This window comes from Ailuropoda melanoleuca, chromosome 17 (genome assembly GCF_002007445.2).
Source record: "Ailuropoda melanoleuca isolate Jingjing chromosome 17, ASM200744v2, whole genome shotgun sequence".
NCBI classification, from domain to species: Eukaryota; Metazoa; Chordata; class Mammalia; order Carnivora; family Ursidae; genus Ailuropoda; species Ailuropoda melanoleuca.
Genome location: NC_048234.1, coordinates 28,018,653 through 28,031,970, shown reverse-complemented (window position 1 = coordinate 28,031,970; position 13,318 = coordinate 28,018,653).

Genomic DNA, 13,318 nt, shown 5'->3' with positions numbered 1-13,318 from the left:
TTAGAGCAAATGTAAACTCTCTTTAGGTAATTAATTTGTCCGCTGAAAAAGAAGTTGGAATCTACCTCTATTGTGTGACTAAGTTAATAGGTAACCAGAGGCAAGAGATCTAACCTCTCAGGGACTCAGATTTTCATCTATCAAATCAAGTAAAGGGGAATTATACCAAAACAGAAGTTTCAAATTTCCTTAAAGAAGTAAGACTCGTTTCTTTTCCACAAAACAATAATATGAATCCCACAAATAAAATTCATATATACAAGTGTCAGTAGTTTGAAGGGGGAAGGACTTGTTCTAGGTGCTGCATGGCCCCTACAGTGCATTATCGCACTCAAACCTACGACTCAAGACGATACTAAGAACTCTTGAAAGGAAAATCATATATAGTTAATACCAACAGACCCAGAAATTATAGGAGAAAGTGGATTCTTTGTGGCAAGTTGAGTGGAATAGTGCAATTTGCCTTGTAGACTTTTTTAGGAGATTTAATAAAATAATATCTAGCAGGGTTTGGCAAATTGGTGGATGCTCGGTAAATAATCCGTCCTTCTCTCCCTTTTTCCTGAACATATTCCCTACAATATCATAATGCAGGCAAGATTTTCTGTGTGCAAGTGATAACAGCTTTCGACAAAAACACTAAATCATGTATTCTCAAAGGAAGCAGTATTACCCTCCAAAGAGTAAAATTTGGTTCTTGACAGGTAACAAAAATCTTGTGGTTTTTTTTAATGCATAAACTATAAGTATACATATACTGCATAAATAGATATACAGTGTATCTGTGGTATTATTATTTCATGGAAGGATAATTAGGAAAATCATGTCTAAAAAGATTCCTTAGGGGGAGTAACTATGAAAAAAAGAACTACTAGAAATTGTTAGCGAAGCTCAGAGCTGATCCTAAACCAGAGGAGCATTAATTCATATATGTAACAATATCTATTAAATGCACACATGTATCAAACTATGTTTTAGACATCATAAGGAATAAAAAATATATAGCATCCATAGTCCAAGAACTCAAGGCACTTAGAATTCATCAGAAGATGTTAAAAGCATCAAGTCATACAAAGGTTCAGGAGTTCAGAGAAGGAATTGTTTCTTGCTGGGATGATCAGAAAGTTTTCAGAGGAGATGGTCTGTCAGCTGGCCTTTGAAGAGGAAGTATGCCTTAAATGATCAGATACAGAGCTAGCACGTTCCAGATAGGGGAAAGGCATGAGCAGAGGCCGGAAAGCAAGAAAGAGCAGGAAAAAGAAGTAAAAGTAACAGTGAAAGATAACTGGGAATGAACAAGAAGGATGAAGAGTCTGGGCTTTCTGTGGTTGAGTCTGGGAAGGCAATGCAGGACTTAAGGAGGGGAGTGACCTGATAGGAATGACAGCTGTCACCAGGATGAGCTGAACAGAAAGAGCCCAGCTGGGAGACTATTGAAGGAGTATCTAGGAATGAAATAAAAACTTCTGCTCAGTGATGAGAGCAATGGAAATATTGAAGGCTCGCTAGAACTTAGTCCATTAGCTGTAGGGATGAGAACCAGAGGAATGAAAGGTAGAAATCAAAGGACTTGAATATTTCAATTCTGAATAACTAGTATAATGGTAGTATCACCCTTCGGATTTTCTATGACTTCTCATTCTATCCCTGTACCTAAAAACCAGTTCCATTACTAAAATTTAAAAATAAAATAAAACAGCTCTTTTTGGTAGCTCAGCATCTTAGTCTGTTCTCTTAGAACAGGATACTATCGATTGGGTAGCTTATAAACAGCAGAAGTTTATTTCTCACAATTCTGGAGGATTGGACGTCTAAGATCAAGGTGTTGGCAGATTCTGCGTCTGGTGGGGCCTCCTTCTTGACTTGCTGTGTCCTTACATAGCAGACGGCTCAAGGAGGCTCACTCTTAAAGGGCACTAATCGCACTCATGACGGCTCTGCTTTTCATGATCAACTCACTTCTCAAAGGCCCCACCTCCACATACTATCACGTTGGGGATTAGGTTTCAACATATGAACTTTGGGGGGACACAAACATTCGAGTCTATAGAAGTCAGACAGGACTGACTCTACAATTCATACCAGTAGTCAGCAACAGTGTCCGTTTCTGTCTACACAAGTCCATGTCTGACACCCAAAGAAAAATTTCAGTATGCACTATTGGAATCTATTTTCCTTTTCTCGAACTCTTGAGTACATTGCCATAGGAATTTATCTTGAGGAGATCAACTCCTGAGACAGCACTTGCATTAAAAAAAAAAAAAATCACTTGATTGACTAAAAAAATTAGTAATTGGATTTAAACAATTAACAAAAGCATGGTCAAACTTCATACTACATAACCGTATTATAAACATGCCCATGGATGGTTGTGTAAATTCAGTAATGGAGCCCCCTTGGGCAGCATTTTAAAAATTCATGCCTTGGGGCGCCTGGGTGGCACAGCCATTAAGCGTCTGCCTTCGGCTCAGGGCGTGATCCTGGCGTTATGGGATCGAGCCCCACATCAGGCTCCTCCGCTATGAGCCTGCTTCTTCCTCTCCCACTCCCCCTGCTTGTGTTCCCTCTCTCGCTGGCTGTCTCTATCTCTGTCGAATAAATAAATAAAATCTTTTAAAAAAAATTCATGCCTTGTCTTAAACTTTTTAGGGAACTTTAAAGGAGTTATGAACAATGACAATAAGGTCATCCACTTAATTATTGTATATGGGTACCATCTGACCTATATGCAATAGTAAAATAGCATGTCTTACTTGTTTCCAGATATATACATAATAAAGCACATACAACAATTGTTGAAGGAGATAAGATTCACTGGACAATAAAAATGGCCTAAAAAGTGGAAATTGAGGAGAGAAAATAGAGAAAATATTTTTTTTTAGGCCCCAAAATTGTTTGAAACCATCTAGAAGATAGTTCGTCTACAGTACGGATTGTGAAGGCTGAAAAAGTAGATGACTGAGTTTATTGCCTCTCAAAATATAAAATGAAGCAGCAACCTGAAATGAAAAAGTGGCAGCAGATGGTTCCAGATATAGAGAGAAAAATATCCCAAACTAGTGGGGCATAAATCCCTTAAAGATGACAAAGAAAAAGATAGGAATAAGTCTCATGTGCCTTTTCATCTCATAATATCATTCTATTCATTTTTCTCTACTAATCTAAAATATGATGAAATTTGAATAAAGCTACACCCAGCATGTTAAATGTATGCTTCCAACATTTTTTTTTCTTGATCTTTGTTACTGGAAAGGTAACAAGCATCACTGAAAAAATATAGAGAAAAATTACTTCTGTATCAGCCATCATTACCTAATGGTGGATAAATCTTCTGTCTAGATATACAATTTATTGGATGTACAGAAAAATGAAATAGGTTTACTCACAGGTATAATCATGAGTATTGACACTGATCTATGATATGCACCTGGCATGATTCTTTCAGGCCTTTCCTTGTGGGATGACAAATCATACGTTTGTCCTGTAATTTATAACAGGCCAATTACTTCTAGTCCTGCCAGTACCATTAGCTCAGTGTGTGATACCCTGCTGCACACATTGTACATTGATGATCAGCTTTCCGAGCACAAGGGGCCTGGGAAACATGCCTAGCAAATAAAGCTGATTTTGAGACTATCAACCTTTAACCCATGGCCTATGTTCAGTCCCCTTTTCATTAAATATTTAATGTTTTTCTCGAGAAATCCTATGTCTGTATTCTTGACTAAGGCCAAATATGACTATGCTTGTCTCCTTACTCTGTTTACTGTGATGGACAGAATAGAAACAATCTGTACAGAGTCTGTCTCCCTCCCCAACCCCAGTCTTTGTTGGTGGAAGAGTTTTAACTGCCTGCTCTGACTTAAAAGGACTTAAGGTATTTTTCCTTCAGCAATTAGCTCTGTAACCATTCAGCACTGTCACTGCATATTGACCCTTTCATTTATGTCCAACAAGGTAGTTTCCATTCTGAGTCTCTTGCGTTTGCATGGATGTTTGAATGGAGACACTCAAGGATAATTTATGTTCCAGCTGTGGTTTTTAATAGCCCTTGGTCTACTTATAAACTGTATGAATGTGGAGGAAGTCTTCAGTCATTTCTAACTCCCAGTTTCTTCATCAATAAACTGATAATACTGGGGAATAAAAATTGGAAAACACAGCTATAAACCCAAACTTAAATGAGAACTTTATGAACGATAGAAGAAACATTAGCAATTAGCAGGGAAAGAAGGGATTATTAAATAAATGGAGTTGAGATAATTGGCATTTGATAAGAAAAAGACAGTAATAGGATAATAATAATAATGTCGATATTTTTGAAGCTGAATAAACATTCAATAAACATTTGAAGCTTGCTGTCATGATTTTTATACATAAAAAATGAATAGTAATTTGGCATTAACAATTATCCAAGGAATTACCATGAAGGAAAAATAAGACAGCAGAGGGACTGATAGAGTATTAAGATTACTTCTATTTATATTGTTGATGGCTAACTGTGAGATAATTAATTTCATTTTCATTGAAGTGAAATAGCACTGGGCAAAAAAAGTATTTTATTATGAAAGACTTTTACTTTTGGAGTTTTCGTATATATTCTGAATTCATATGAATGTTCTCCTTGGAAAGAAATACTGAGATACATAGTCCACTAGCATTTTAAGAAAGAAAAAGAAATTCTCATAGTGTAATAAATACTAAATCAATATATTTAAACACTGGTATCTTTTCATTTATTGGCAGAAGGGTTTTGGCTTAAAAACTCTAAAAATGAAGAATTTATTGCAAAAGTAGAATGTGTGGCATATTTAAAAACATCCATGGATCAAGGTGCACTACTTATAAATGTAAGATTAAAACCCTAATAAGTAGTCAAATAGCTTCAAAGACTGATTTATTAACTTAATAATAGCCTGAAGTAGATTATGTTCATCCAGCTCTATTTTGAATGAAATATCACCTGGCCTTAAATGCTGGCATCCCTGAACTCTTGATGGACAACGAAGCAGATAGCTGACATTTCATTTCTACCATGAAGCTAACAACTTTCTCGATCTTATATCATAGCCGTCTTTCATAAGGCCAAAACCAAATCCATTGCTGCAAATGAATACTGTCGTTATGACATTATGTGTCAAGAATTATTCAAGCTTGACTAAATCCCGTAGTCCATACTAAATTTGTTGAACACTGTTTATCCATTTTAAGTTTGTTCTAATTCAAGTAACTCTTTACGAGAGAAAAAAAATACTGTAAAATAATTGCAAGATATAAAACTTCTTGGCAAACTTGTAAGATGCATCATTAGAAAACTTAGAGTAGATGTAACTGCTATTTCTGAAGCTCGCAAATTCTGTATCTAATGACACTTGTTTCAGATTATCAGCTGAGGGGCGCCTGGGTGGTGCAGTAGCTTAAGTGACGGACTCTTGGTTTCAGCTCAGGTCGTGATCTCAGGGTCTTGAGATCAAGCCCCGACTCTGGCTCTGCACCCAGCACGGAGTCTGCCTAAGACTCTCTCTCCCCCTGTCCCTCGCCCCTGCTCTCTCTCTCAAATAAATAAATCTTTGTGGGCGGGGGGGAACAACAGCAACAAATTGCCGGACTTATGAGTCAGTGGTTTTCCTTATTTATTTTGGTGCACTTTCAGACGAGCGTATTTTATCATGGCTCACAAATTCATCGAACTGAAGGACAATCTAGAAATCATCTATAGCAATCAGAATAGTTTAGGTAACAAATTACAAAAGAACCTCATTGCTTAACACAGTGAAGGTTCATCATTCAAGGAAAGCCTAGATAATTCCCCAGCACACTGCCCCCATAAGGCAGTTTAGCATTTCAGGTACCTTCAATCTTGTGGCATGTCCCCCTCGATATGCACTTCCACATCCTTGTGGGAGGGAAGAATAGCATGGACCAAAATTGATACAGGTCACTTTTTCTCTTGTATCACTGCTCAGAGGGGGACTTTGAGGGGGATTTGATGGTATTTCAGAATGGGGCCAAAGGCAGAAATATTTGCCCTCACTGGGAGTGTTTATCACATCATCTAATTCATCCCTGTAATTTTCTGGCTAACCAACCTGAGACCCAGACTAATGTTGCAAGACTTGCAAACAGCAGAAATAGAATCATGACATTGTTCAGTACTAATTTCATCAAATTAGAGAATCACGAAAATTGTGGCCCTTAAGCTGGTTTGATAATGACAGAGAAAATTTTTTTCCTTTTTTTCCAGTTTTATTAAGGAATAATTGACAAACATCACTGTGTAAGTTTAAGGCGTACAGCATAATATTTGGATTTACATATTATGTGAAAGAATTACCACAGTAGATTCAGCTAGCATCCGTCTTCTGATAGAGATACCAAAAAAAAAAAAAAAAAAGAAAAAGAAAAAAGGAAAAAAATATTTTTCTCCTTGTGGTGAGAACTCTGAAAATTTGCTCTCTGAACGGTTTTCCTTTGTATTATGCAGTAGTGTTAGCTGTATTCATCGTGTCGTACATTATATCCCTAGTACTTATTTGTGTGAGAACTGGAAGTTTGGACCTTTGACCACTTTCCTCCAATTCCCTCTCTCCCCACTCCCTGCCTCTGGTAACAAGTCCAATCTTTTATATGAGGTTTGTTTGTTTTCTTTTTTTTTTTTCGTTCTAATGTTTTCTTCTAGGAGTTTTAAGGTTTTGGGTCTTACATTTAAGTCTTTGAGTTGATGTTTGTGGGTATCGTTAAGATATGAGTCCAGTTTCATTCTTTTGCATGGGAATTTCCAATTATCCCACGACCATTTATTGAAGGCACTTTTTTCTGTTGAGTGTTCTTGGATCTCTTCTCAAATAGTAGTTGACAGTATATGCTTGGGTTTACCTCTGGGCTCTTGATTGTGTTCTATTAGTCTATTTATCTGTTTTTATGCCACTACCTTACTGTTTTGATGACTATAGCTTTATAGTATAGCTTGAAACCAGGAAGTATGATACCTCCTGCTTTGTTTTTCTTTCTCAGGATTTTTTTGACTATTTGGGGACTTCTGGTGTTCCACATATATTTTAGGAGTGTTTTTGTTTGTTTTTTACTTCTGTTAAAAAGGCCATTGGAATCCTGATAGTAATTGCATTCAGGCTGTAGATGGCTTTCAATAATATTGACATTTTCACAATATTAATTCTTTCAATCCATGAACACAGGATACCTTTTCGTTTATTTGTGTCTTCTTTTCATTGATGTCTTGTAGTTTTCAGTATAGAGAACAATTACCTCCTTAAATTTATTCCTATATATTTTATTGTTTTTGCTGTTATTGTAAATGAGATCAATTTTTCCAGAAACTTTTTGTTATTGTATAGAAACACTACTGATTTTTTAAAGATTTATTTATTTATTTATTTATTTATTTATTTATTTGGCAGAGAGAGAGAGGTTGGGGAGAGAGCACAAGCAGGGGGAGCGGCAGTCAGAGGGAGAAGCAGGCTCCCCACTGAGCAGGGAGTCCGATGTGGGACTCGATCCCAGGACCCTGGGATCATGACCTGAGCCAGAGGCAGATGCTTAACTGACTGAGCCATCCAGGCGTCCCAACACTACTGATTTTTGTATGTGAATTTGTATCCTGCTACTTTGAATTTATTGATGAGCTCTGACAGTTTTTTGGCTGAGTCTTTAGAATTTTCTCTATATAAAACCATGGCATTTGCAAATAAAGGCAATTTTACTTCTTTGCAATTCTGATACATCCTCTCTCTTTTTTTCTTTTTTCTTGCCTGATCGCCCTAGCTAGGACTTTCAGTATTTTGTTTAATAGGCGTGGTGAGAGTGGGCACCCTTGTCTTATTCCTGATGTTGGAGGAAAAACTGATCCTTTCACCATTGAATATGATATTAGTTAGCTGTGGGCTTGTCATATATAGCCTTTATGATGTTGACATATGTTCTTTCTGTGACTAATTTGATAAGTTTGTCATCAATGGATTTTGAATTTTGTTGAATGCTTTTTCTGTGTCTATTGAGATGATCATATGATTATTTTCTTTCATTCTGTTAGTATCACAATGATTGATTTGCATATGTGAAGCCGTCTGCATTGCAGAGATAAATCCTGTTTGATTATGGTGAATGCTAGTATTTTATTAAGAATTTTTGCATCTAGGAGTTCCTGGGTGGCTCAGTCAGCTAAGCATCTGCTTTAGGCTCAGGTCATGATCCCCAGGGCCCAGGATCAAGTCCAGCATGGGTCTTCTTGCTCAGCGGGGAGCCTGCTTCTCCCTTTGCCTGTCACTCCCCCTGCTTGTGTTCACTTGCTCTTTCACTCTCGCTCTCGCTCACTCTCTTACAAATAAATACTGTCTTTTAAAAAAAGAATTTTTGTATCCATATTCATCAGGGATATTGGCCTATAGTTTTCTAGTAGTGTCCTTTTCTGGTTTTGGTACCAAGATAATGCTGACCTGGTAAAATGAGTTTGTCCCTGGTCTTCAAATTTTTTGGAAGAGATTAAGGAAAATTGGTGTTAGTTCTTTAAGCTTTTAATAAAATGCACCAGTGAAGCCATCTGGCCCTGGGCTTTTCTTTGTTGGGAGGTTTTTGATTACTGATTCAATCCCCTTACTAGTAATTGGTCTCTTCAGACATTCTGTTTCTTCCTGATTCAGTCTTGGTAAGTTGTATGTTTCTAAGAATTTTTCCATTTCTTCTAGGGTGTCCAGTTGTTGGTCCACGGTTGTTTATAGTAGCGTCTTGTGACTGAATTTCTGTGGCATCAGTTGTAATGTCTCCTTTTTTATTTATAACTTTATTGATTTGGGTCTGCTCTCTTTTTTCCCTCGTTAGTTTAGCTAAGGATTTGTCAATATTATGTGTCTTTTCAAAGAACCAACTCTTAATTTGGTTAATCTTTTATACTGACTTTCTGTTCTCTATTTCATTTATTTCTGCTCTAATCTTTGTTACTTCCTTTCTTCTGCTAGCTTTGGGCTTAGTTCTTTCTTCTTTTCTACTTCCTTAAGACATAGAGTTGGGTTGTTTGCGATATTTCCTGCTTCCTAAAGTAGGCATTAATTGCTAAGAAATTCTTAGAACTGTTTTTGCTGCATCCCATAAATTCTGGTATGCTGTGTTTCCATTTTCATTTGTTTCAAGAAACTTTGTTATTGCCCTTGGAGTTACCTTTAGCCTTGGCCATGAATTACTCCCCCTGTCTGTGTTTAGCACAGGAAGGCTCCATGCCTGGTGGGAGGCTGTTGGCTGTGCCTTCCTGCCTCTCAGCTCTAGTGTGCTGGTTGGCACAGCTTCTAGGAATTGTCACCAGCCCTTTTGGTCAGATGGGGCTGGAAGGCACTCTCCACAGTAGGTGGGGCTATGACTCAGCACCTTGCCTGGGTGTGGGCAAACCAGGCTTTAAAGCTGGCAAAACTTTTAATTTGAGGGTCCATATCAGGCAGATCTGTGCCCCATAGAGTTTCCTAGTCAGAGTGCACCCCCAGCTTGCTTCTATAGATGAGCAAAACCCCTGGTTGGGATTACTGCTTGGGCACTGCAGGTATGAACTGTGTCTGCCAAGACCTGTGTGGCAGCTGTTGCAAGCCCCTGCCCACTTCTCCACCATAGTCCAGTGCCCGTGCAATCTGCATAGTGTGAGATCAGAGTAGGGGCTCCCACAAAGTGACCCACAATGCTGTAGGAGTCTGGTCATCCTCCCTGGTTCTCTTTTCACATTGGAGGAATCAGAAGCTCAGGGAAGACCTCTCCTTGTGGTGCTGCACTGTCCTGGGGCGGGGGGAGGGGGGCCAATGTGGTTAACCTTTCTCTTACCCTCCTGATGCAATCTGTCTTGGTTTTTCAAGTGAAAGGAAGTGCTTCAGCATCACCACAGCCTTCTAATTCTAAGCTAGTGCCAGTGGTATCTTTTTCTTGAATAGATAATAATTCTTATGAGGGGAATAAAGTCAGCAACGACCTATGTTGCCACCTTGGTGATGTCTCCTTTTTTTTAATATTCTTTTTGACTAAAGTACTAAAATAGGAATCCAAAATGAAATATTTGAGGAGTGAAGATCATCCAAGATGATGACATCCTCTAGGTAACCAGAATAGCCACCACAAACATAGGTAATGGCAATTACATTAGAATAAATTAATAAATCCCTAGTGGGTTATATAAAGACTGTGCCCCTATTTTAATGATCAAACATCTCTATATCTTAGCATCAGAGTCCCAGGTGACTCTGGGTACCACTCAGCCCAGCATTCTTAATATTTACCATATAGTCTTCTGAGAATAGTAGGTAAATTCTACGGTTTCCAGACATCATGCAGTCTTTTAGGACTTTAGAAGATTATAGATGTTTTGTTTAATCTGGAAGCAAAACCAGATGGTTCTGGTAGTGCTTCCATTTCCTTTGCATAAACATCACAAAACTATTTAGATATAAGATTAGTCTAAGTAGGGGGTGCCTGGGTGGCACAATGGTTAAGCATCTGCCTTCGGCTCAGGGCGTGATCCCCGGGTTATGGGATCGAGCCCCACATCAGGCTCCTCTGCTATGAGCCTGCTTCTTCCTCTCCCACTCCCCCTGTTTGTGTTCCCTCTCTCGCTGGCTGTCTCTGTCGAATAAATGAATAAAATCTTAAAAAAAAAAAAAAAGATTAGTCTAAGTAGGACAAGTTAACCAAGCCTAAACTGGATACACCTTACAGACAACCAAATACTGTCATTAGGGGCCAGAACTAAAATTAGGTACTTGAATTCTTATCTCTCATAACATGAACAGTTGGGTAAAGAACTAAGAAGTCCTATTAAGAAATTAAGTGCATTATTTAAATGGAACTACTATCATAATGTCCTTAGTCTGTAGAAACAAAGAAAACCATAAAAATGCTGTTCATCTATTTATATTTTGTTTGGTCTACTGTATCAGCGTTCATTACTTTTCATTCTGAAAATCAAAGTGCAAAAAAGCCAAAATAAAATCACAAGTGGTGAATTCCAGAAAGATACTTGATTTTTTGAACTAAAACCTCTCATTCTTTAAAGTCAGTTTTGGAATCTCAAAGTCCTAACAGCATAGTGACAATAGGTATACTTATAATGGCAAGTCTATAATAATGCAACAATTTAGAGACATTTGGAGAACTACTGTGGCTAACATGTTATAGGAATGTTGTCAGTGCAATACTGTTTTTCTATTATAGTCCCAGGCTCTGATATTTCATATAAGTCTGATGGGCCTAAAATCAGTAATAGTCATTATGGTGGATGGAAAAATAAATATAACAACAAACCTTAAATAAAATCCAGAAATATTATTTTATAACTCATAATTAAAATGCAAAAAGCTAACTAAATGTCTCTTTCATTCTTACCCAACTATTTATCATTTTAACTAGAATAAAAAAATAAAGAAAAAAAAACTTTTCTCCCTCTAAAACATGTTGAGGACAGGGCCATTACCTAAAAATTTAATCCAGGAATTACATTCTACCAAAGCTGCATTTAGGTCTTTGTGTAGCAAAGTGAGTTGCTGAACATTTGACTCCAGAATGTATCCCTTTCTTGTTCTTGGCCAACCAAAGAGGCACAAAGTCACTGAGACAGAAAAAAAGTAAGAGAATTAACAGTGTTCTGCATGATAATGCTAAGATCTGACTTCATTGTGAAAGTGGCAGCCTTGTAAGTTATGGAGGCAGTTAGGAATATATTTCACTTCCTCCTGTGGGCTTAGAATGTACTGTCTGTGAGAATAAATGTTTGTCATTGGGGAAATGTATTTGGGTGTAAGATTTAGCAATTACTTTGCACACACTTGATGAATAAATAAGCATTTTTGAAACTCACACTGGTGGTAAAACTCCAAGAGGAGTTGACTTGGAGTGTCCACACCTACCCTGGACTGTTTCATGACATTCACTTATGTCCCCCATACTGTCCATAGAGTGCCAGAGGACTATGGACCAAATATTCTAACTTGGAGAAATGCACTGTATTCTGAATGTGTGGGAAGGGAACTCATTTTTCTTTTTTTTTTCTTTTTTGTCCTTTTTTTTTTTCTTTTTTTTTTTTACTAAAGGAAAACATTCCTTGAGAATAAAGGGTGAAGGTTCCCAAAAGGAAGACAGTAACAACAACCATAAAGTTTAGGGCAGTGTAGGAAGAAAAGGAGGTTTTCGTTTGTTGTCATTTTTTAAAATGCGTACCTGAGTATAGAAGAATTAAGTTACAAAGTGAGGTATGCCTGTGAGTGGACATTTCTGTGGGATTATGAAGATGCCTTTCTCTTCTGTTATTGAGAAAGTCCTACTTAGGATATAGTTCATACGTTTTTTTCTCTTTGTTACTGTGTTTATTTTGTTTGTTGAAGTTTCAGTTTTATTTGACCTCATATTGGTTTAGTTGTGCTTTTGTAGAGATAAAATATATGGAGGATTATACAAGAAAAATTGAACTGGACTGGTTAAACAGGCAAGGAAGAGTATTCAAGACTATTACAGTAGGGGAGAAAAAATAAGAGAGAAAGAGATTGAACTCAATTTCTTTGAAACAAAAGCAGGAGAGTTTTGAAGCAAGGGGTGGGAAAATGATGGAGGACATTAGCTGGGAGGTTGGTTCTATGTGAATAGGCCATCCGTGTTTGCTAATTGGTGCTTACTGAAGTGAGACTTCTGCCCTCTCAGAGACTGGCAGACAGGGGCACCATCTTTGTTGATTACCACATTTCAAAGGAATGGCTCCCAGGTCCTTGAGCAAAACATTCCTGGGTTGTAGAAGATTTACATCTCAAAGGAGCAGAGAAAGAATTTACAATTGCAAGTTTTCTAAATGCTCTAAGGAAAGAGAGATCAGGTACTTAGACTCCGGAAGAAATCCTTCTAAAGTTCACTCAAGCTGAAGGGACCCTTAAGATCATCTTGGTCAGGAGTAAAGGGAGGTGTGACACACCTTGAAATAACTCTTCTTTTACAAGGGGATTGAATCCAGGAAGTGCAGGCAGTAACTAGCAGCAAAGCGAACTTGTCATAGTGAAGCCAAAACAGTGAGGAAGCACCGGAAGATTATGAAGTAATATTTCATGTATACCATAGAAGAACTATAAAATAAATTACCTTCTCTCTGACTACAGTTGACCCTTGAACAATGTAGGTTTGAACTGCAGAGGTCCACTCATATGTGGATTTTTTTTCAATAAATACAGTATAGTAAATGTATTTTTTCTTCCTTATGACTTTTATAATAGCATTTTTTCTCTAGCTTACTTTGTTGTAACAACACAGTATATAATGCATACAGAATATGTGTTGTTCAACTGTTTATGTTATT